Here is an 8,834-nt window from a genome sequence, read left to right on the forward strand (position 1 = left end):
TGGGCATTTAAAAGTTTTATTAAAAAGCATTTAAGTCATGCAAAAAAAAAAAAAAAGGATAAATACCATAAATTTCCAGGTAGACACACCAGCCAGCCTAAGAAATGCATTATCAATATATTTGAAGCTCCCTGTGTTTCTTCAATATTGTTTCCCTTCCACTCCACTCTAGATATAACCCCCATCTTCAATTTGATGTTTGTCACCCCCCAAGTCATTGGATGTCCCACAAATAGCAAAATGAAGTTCAGTTCAATCTTGTCTATGTCTAAGGCAATTCTGACATGTGGTTTATGAACACATAATTTGTGCACCCTGATGCCAAGCAGCTACTTGGTATATAATATGTTCAAATCAGATAAATACACATCAACACAATTACACACACACACACACACACACACACACACCTTTATGTAAAGCATTTATACATAGAAACATTGTAGTTATAAATGTAATATACATAAATATCTTGACTATTTCAAGGTATTCGGGCTATCTGAGGTTTATTCAATTCTATTTCATTTTAACAACTAAACACAAATTAATACTTTATCTGTTTTTATAAAAACAGTCTTCTTGGGGCTTAAAAAATTTTAAATATGTAATATACTCTGATTTCCCTGAAAGCCACAAACCAATTTTCTTCTCAGCACTAGGCACCCAATTACAACATTTAAAATTAAAAGTTCAAATTACTGTGGGTTTTCTGCTCAGTTGCAATTAATTTTGAAATTTATGTTTAGAAGGACATGTTTTTCTCAAATCTCTCAGGTATCAATTAATTGTATATGCATGATTATTCATTGTTTGAGGTAATCTAAGACACCATTTTTCTTTGTGAACGTTGAATACTTTTATTAGCAGATATCACATTTAGAATATTGGGCTGAAGGACAGGAAACATGCGAAATTCATATATTCTCAAGTTTGTACAGTGTGTTTGGAGGAAAGTGCTTAATTCTCTTTCTTGTAAAAGATAATACCAGCAACCAATGAACTATATCTTTAAACACTAAAGCAGGAAATGAGCTATGTCCTTATCTGAGGAACGTGTATTGCATGATTGCTGATAAACACAGTGCTGTTTCTGGAGGTGATTTGCAAAGTCAGAGTTATATACACCCATAAAGCATCACTGCATCCAAAGGAATCTGAAGAGTCAAGCTCCAAAAGGAAGGGGAACTCCATCCCAGCTGTCTCTGCTGCAACATGGTGGAGCATGTAAAGTCTTACAAACTCACCCCAGTTAGGAAACCAATGAACACTTGAGGGGCTATGTAACATTCGGTACTGTGCTAGGGATCCTGAGAACCACAGACATATTAAGCAGGCATGATATTTCCATAAGACACTCACAAGGCCATTGGAGGAAATAAGGCACCTATAAAGGAGGGAGCCATCTTTGAGGTTGGAATGATCAGGCAAGGCATAGGCTTTAGGGTCTGTTTTAGTCTGTTCCTGTTCTCAAAGATTTTATTATAGTAGCAGGACCAGACTGAGACAGACTCCAAACCCAAAGAACATAAATTTGGCCTGACACAATGGCTCACACGTGTAATCCCAACAGTTTGGGAGACCAAGGCGGGAGGATCACTTGAGCCCAGGAGTTCGAGGCTGCAGTAAGCTGTGATTGTGCCATTGCACTCCCGCCTGGGCGACAAAGCAAGACCTCTCTATAAATAAATAAATAAATAAATAAATAAATAAATAAATAAACAAACAGAAATTTATTACCCACAGTTCTGAAGGCTTGGAAGTCTAAAATCAAGGCACTAGTAGATTTGGTGTCTGGTGAGAAGTCATTATCTACTTCATAGATGGCGCCTTCTTGCTGTGACCTCACACGACAGAAAGGGTGAACAAGTTCCACTGAGCTTCTTTGGTAAGTGCACTCATCGCATTCTTAAGCTCATGACCTAATCACCTCCTAAAGACTCCATCTCTTTAATACTGTTGCACTGGAAGTTAGGCTTCAACATATAAATTTTGCACCAATATTCAGACTATAACAGGTTTTCCAAAATATTAAATAATTTTCCAAAATATTAATATTATTAATCCTCTAATGTAGGATTTCAGGGTGGATTACTTTTAGGTAGAGATAAGAATCACAATATACAAAAGCATGATGTTTGTGTCAGGAAAGGATAAATAGATTTGCCTGGCTGGAATAAAGGATTCTTGTAGGGCAGTAGAGAAAAATAGGTAGAATGGGAAAAGTAGGTTGGAGCCAGAACATGGGATCTTCAAGGCCAAATCGAAAGTAAACAATAGGGAATCTTCCCTGGCCCCATTTTTTGTTCTTTATTTATTTATTTATTTTTTTTTTGTGAAGAGAGGAACATGATTTAAAAAAAAAAAAAATTTAAGGCATTGTATACAGAAAAGCCATAGTAGAATGAAGATGCGTAAATCCTATTTTTCAGGTTTCTTATTTTTCTTATGTTCCACTCCTGAATAATGTTGTCACCTCCTTTTGATACTTTGAGACTCGAAACTAAATCATCTTCAGCTTCTCATTTTAACTTCTACTCCACGACAAGTCCTCATAATCTAATTTTCAGGTACTTTGCACAGTATACAGCACCTAGCATAATCATCTCTTAGTAAGTGTGTGTTGAATCAACACCTGAGTTGGACAATGGGTTACATTTCTGATCTCCTTTCCCTTCTTTCCTTCTCTCTACTGCTTACTCTGTTCTGGCCCTTCTATTTGGACTTTTTTACTCATATCTCTCCTCTCCGAACCATCCTGCATATGGCAACCAGTGTGATTGTTCTCCATCATATGTCAATCACATCACTACCTCGTTAGTAAAACAAAACCCAAAATACAAAAAGTCAATGGATTCTTACAGGAAGAAAAATTACAGGATCTATAAGATGACAAGTTATTCTGGGATATGGCTCCAGCCCATCTTTCTCACCTCACTGCTTAATATACTCCCCTGCCTGTTCTGTGTCCAATCCAATTAGTGTCTTCCCTAATTACAATGAAAGTTTTGTCACTGATTTTCATGAAAATTAAGTAAGTTTAAACATATAAATTGCTTACATCTGTCCCTAGCACATAGTAAGTTCTCAGTAAGTATAAATGGTTGTTACTATTAAGTCTGAATATTTTCCTGCCTAGTTTCCTAAGTACTCTCATCTCTGTCAACTATTTACCAACTTAACTCTTTCTGATAAAATTCTACTTCTTCTTAAGGCCCCATTCCAATACTGCCCTCAAAGACTAAGAAAACTTTCCTAATTGCCTAGTCTGAATCTCTCTTTATTCCACCTACCCATAGCTGTATATATCTCATGTAGCACTTAAAGCAGTCTACTGAACAGTGGCAGGATAAACTCACACACACACAGAGACACAGACACACACACACACACACACAAACACACACTTTCTATGGGACAAAGATCATGAAGTATCTATATAAAGCAGATGTCAATGGTTCAAACAGCCATAAAGACCATTCTCAGAATGTGGGTTCATCCCTATAATGTGAGCAGAAAGGAGCAAAATGAGAAATAGAAAAATAATACTAGAAATATTATTTCATAAGAAATAAGGCTGAAGTTATCTTAAGGGTAAGGAAAAGTTTTGCTCACTTGCAACTAACTTGTATTATCTCAGAAAGAAACAAACACTCAACTGTGGTGAGGTTATGCATGCTCTTCTGTAATTCATTAGGAAATCAGATGAATCCTAATTTTCCACCACACTGATGCAAACATCGAGCTGCCTTCTTCCTTCACCCCACCAGGAGATCTCAGCTCATCCACCAGCCCTTTAGAATTAGCAAAACCGAGGTAGAGCCAACTAACTTTTGCCCCAAATCTGAAGTGTAGAATTTTATAAACCAAAAGAAATAATTTCCTTCACATTGGAAAATGGGAGGGAGGTGAGGGGGAGAGAGGGGTGGGACACAGAACTATAAGAGGAAGGGTGGGAAGAGGGAAAAGTCAGAAATAAGATGCATTCAGAACCCTTCAAGCTGCATGGCCCTCCTCAGTATGGTATAAGGGACAAGTCAATCAGATGCAATCAAAATTCCCAGCCCTGATCTGCATTGCTCCATGGCGTCTACTCAATCTTTAAGCAAAACAATTTTATGAATCTTCCTTTAGTTCATTTTGGTTAGAATGTGTCTGGTCTGAGGAGGGACACAAGAAGTGAATGGTACTCAGTCTCTGACCAACATACAGAGTGCCTGCAAAGTTGGGTTAAGCAGCCCCATGGTCTACCTTGTTGTGAATTTCGAAGTGCATCCATGTGCTGCAGAGAAAGAATCACAAACAAGAGGCCTTCTGGGCTTCCTGCTGTGGGGAGCCTTCCCTGGCAGCAATGGGAATAAAGGATCTCTACAGCTGAAAAGTTTTTTGTTTTTTTTCTTTTTTTTTTTTTTAGACAAGGCCTTGTTCTGTTGCCCAGGTTGGAGTGCAGTGGCATGATCATGGCTCTCTGCAACCTTGACTGACCTCCTGGGGTTCAAGCCATCCTCCCACCTCAGCCTCCCTAGTTGTTAAGACTACAAGGGCACATCACCATGCCCAGCTAGTTTGTTTTATTATTTTTATACAGACAGGGCTTGGCCATGTTGCCCAAAAGTTATTTTCACTGAACTGATTTTGAGGAGGTCCCCAGGAGATAAAGAGTAGGGTTAAGGTGGGCTTGGTGGGGAGGGAGCTTGTTAAACACAGACCCTAGAGACATGTCCATGAGATTACACCAAGTCAATATTATGAATCAGACTTTGCTTGTAAAAGCATAGCTTTGGGCCTTGCAGTGTGGCTATTTCCGCTTTTCATTTCATCTTCTAACTCCAGAAGGAAAAGGAACTGTCTGTGTGGGTTTCCTGCTAGATGTATTACAATATCACATTCCTTTGGAATTGCCTCACATTCTTGACATAGTGGGAAATGGGAAATTCACCTAGTGAAGCAGAAACTCACATCTCCTAAAACTATCATCAAGGAGCCCTAAGTCCCCTTAGAATTCACTTCCAGAGTTTCCCCCATGTACTGGCCAAGGGCGTGCTTGACATGAAACCAGACACGGGAAGTTCTCTGAGGTCCTGCTTTGTTTCTGTCAGATTACAAATTCCTAGAAGACAAGATCCATGTTTCTGCCTAAGTCTGTGTGCTTAGTAAATGCTTGATCACTTAGTCGGTGCTGTTAAGATTTTCTCAGACATTTGTCAAGCAGATACAGCCTTTCATGCAGTCAGGTACTTGTTTATGTGATCTGACTTCAAAGGCCAGAAGAGGGGGGAAAAAACGATGTTCAGTAATTCTCAGTTGATGAGTGAGAAACTCCTCAGCTCCCTACCTTCCCCTCCATCCAGCTGTAAGACTTAAAATACAAACAATAGTTACTCTTTTCTTGTCTGTTAAATATAAAATGTTTGCCTCGGAAGGTTGAGACTTCCCTAAATCACATAGAAAATAATTCTATACAATTTGGATAATAAACATTTATTTATCCCCTTCTATTTGCAAGGCATGTATAAGGTTTTTGGGGTGAGAGGGCCACCTACAAGTCTTGAACTCAGAGCCTAGAAAGCCTGAGACTTGGTGGTGTGTATCCTGACTCAGCTGCTTCCTAGCTGTGTGACTTTAGGCAAATGAGTGAACCTCCCTGAGCCTGTCTTCCTGACATGTAATATGAGAATAATAATAATTCCCACTCGCAGGACTGCTGTGAGGATTGATTAGATAATATCTGGACTTTACACAGACCTTTACTCATGGTCAGGACTTGATGACGGACACCATTATTACTGTTTTTATTGTTCTGGTATTTGCATTTGTTCTCCTTACTGTAATGACTGTTGAAAAAGCTTTCCTGAGATATGAGCAGTGATTAACCCCCTGGGTCAAACTGCATTTGCAGAGTAGCTGCTCAGTCATCTGTCTGGGCTCTAAAGACAAAAGACAGAAATTTTTGGCACTAGGGTCTAAACCTGGGAGGAAGCACACCACGCTGAACAATGCTGGTAAAGGGTCACAGCCACTGGATATTAGGAAGGCTCTGGGTGTTGGGGTAAAGAAAGTACTAGAAGTACTTTTTCACTCAGAAAGTACTAGAAGTCACTGAGAAGAGATCTGTCAATGCTGCCCCTTCACTTAAGTCCAGCAAGAATCACTGGAACAAGGATTGTGAAATGTAAGCACTTCTCCTACTCCTCTGCTGAGTTCTGGAGGTTTGAGAGCAGCACAAATAGTTGCTTTGTGTCATTTCTGCGACTGCCTCCTTCCTTTTTCTTACTTACAGGGAATTCTGTAGGAGTGCAATTTGAGGTCAAAATACATAAGCATTTAAGACATTGCTTTGCTTCAAATCCTTGAACAAATATTAACTTATTCATCATCTCATTACCCCGAGAGTTGGGAAAGCAGAGCCCAAATAGAGGTTAGAATGTTATAATCCCATCTATAAATTACAGTGCTTGTCATATTTACTAAATGAAGGCTTTAAGATTTTAGGAAGCTTTTCTAAATGTGATCTCTCTATCCCTATCATAGGATTTGCTCAAAATGGATTTGCAAAGAGAAAAAAAATTTAATGTCACACTGCCATGATAAGCCAACCAACCATCTCATAGATCAAAGGAGAGAGGCAGAGAAAGAAAAAGGAGGAGGAGGAAGAAAAAGAGGAGGAGGAGGAGGAGATGGAGGAAAGGAAAACCAAAAGGAGGAGAAGCCCCTTCTTACTTTGGATTAGTGTTAAACTAAATAGTTCACTATATTTTAGGTGGGAAAACGTTAGTTGAAAAGATATTTGTCAACCACGAACATCTGAAAGGGAAGCACTCCAAAGATTTTCACTGTTTATGTTCAAATTACAACATGTGCAGACAGTTGTGCAACTGAAAGTCCTTTCAAACAACAGCTACAAAAGAGTTTGGTCAGTTAGGACAGGAATAGGAAGTGGAAACTTAGAAGACTGGCTACTCCTTGTGTATAATCGCTGGGGTGAGTCTGCGCTGGGAAATTTTTACTAAGGGTGTCCTTTGCAGATATGAGAGGGGGATGTCAAACTTCTGAGTGATCACTGTGGGTCCCTAGTTTAGACATCTTCTCTGGTCCAAGGTGGCACTCCTTGTTCTTTTTCCATGGGACACAAGGACCTTACCATCCTTCCATCTTATAAGCCTTCTGTCATGATTTTTCCTTCATCCTAGATAGCCTTAATTTGGGCCAGGTCTCCAGGTTCCCCCACTTTCTTCTGTCCCATCCATACCCCTTACCCATCCTCTGTAAATTCTTTTCTAGGGTTTTACTGAGAACTACAGAGAAATAGGCTGGGGAAAACAGACATGGGGAGTTACATCGTTAACGTACACTTTGACATCACCTAGTTATTTTCCTGAGTATACAGATAACTATTATTACTGGTTATAAGGTCCATGAGAAGCCTTTATCCTTTTCTGGAAACCAAGAAAGCATCTGCCCTCACTCAGTCCTAAGGGGAGAATCTTTATGGGTGAAACAATAAAATGGATAATGGGAAATTCTGATGTCCTCAAGCATACATTCAGATGTCCCCATTGAGAATCATTTGTGTATCAAGGGAACTCCAGAGAGATGATCCACAATTCAGTGTGTCCCTTTGGCCATAGAGAGGTCACCTTAGTCTGGAAATAATGATGATAATAATGTTAAAGAAACCTAACTAAACAAGTCTTTTTTCTCTATCCCATGTAATGTTTTATATCTGACCTCATAGAGGACCAGCCTTACTGTTTTGTACTCTTCTCTGCAGCTGGGTAGGTAAACAGAAATTGAGGCTCCAGGTTGCCTGGTGGTTCACAGTGATGGTGCTTTTCAAAGTCCTTTGGATGGACAGGGAACCGGTTTCCCCACCACCATTTCTGACTAGCACTTCCCCACCTTCCCTGAACAGATGATGCACTAAACCCTGGTGAGGTTTCTAGCCTTCAGGAAACTGTTCCAAGGCTATCAAGGAATAGGGAGATGCAACTGGAGCACTCTACATCCCAAGAAGACAGCCCTCCGGTCCTCTCCCAAATCCTAACTCTCCCCTTTTGCTCTTTCTACATCTTCTTTGCCTTTACAGCTCTGCCTCATTTAGTCTTTCTGATTCTATCACCCTTCCCCTGGATGCCCCATTGCTGGTTCCTTTCCTGTATATTTCAAATTCTGGAGGCTCAGGCTGAAAGTCAGTAGCTTTTGTGTCTGCTCATAGAGAAGAATGGGATCTAGACTCAAAAGGAGAGTGGGTACAGGTGCAGTGGCTCACACCTGTAATCCCAGCACTTTGGGAAGCTGAGGTGGGCAGATCACCTGAGGTCAGGAGTTCAAGACCAGCCTGGCCAACATGGTTAAACACCATCTCTGCTAAAAATACCAAAAAAATAGCAGGGCGTGGTGGTGGGTGTCTATAATCTCAGATACTCAGAAGGCTGAGGCAGGAGAATCACTTGAATCCAAGAGGTGGAGGTTGCAGTGAGCCAAGATTGTGCCACTGCACTCCAGCCTGGGTAACAGAGTGATACTTTGTCAAAAAAAAAAAAAAAAAGAGTGAGCTCTGGTTCTGCAGATGGAAGAGACAGTAACAGGGGGCAATGCCCCAGGATGGGGTTGGATTTCTCCCACCAAACCTACAATTATGCACAGTTCATAACCATAAGGAGTCATTTTCTAATGAAGATTATGTCATTAACGCCATCTGAAGAATGCGTATGCCTCCTATTCACATGACTTTGACCCTGTTTGGGGGATATGATCATCTCGCCTTATACTGTCTGAATTGAAGCCCTCCATGACTTGATGTCTCCAATAAGTCTCCTCACATTCATGACAAATGT

The sequence above is a fragment of the Chlorocebus sabaeus genome, chromosome 10 (assembly GCF_047675955.1).
Source record: "Chlorocebus sabaeus isolate Y175 chromosome 10, mChlSab1.0.hap1, whole genome shotgun sequence".
Taxonomy (NCBI): domain Eukaryota; kingdom Metazoa; phylum Chordata; class Mammalia; order Primates; family Cercopithecidae; genus Chlorocebus; species Chlorocebus sabaeus.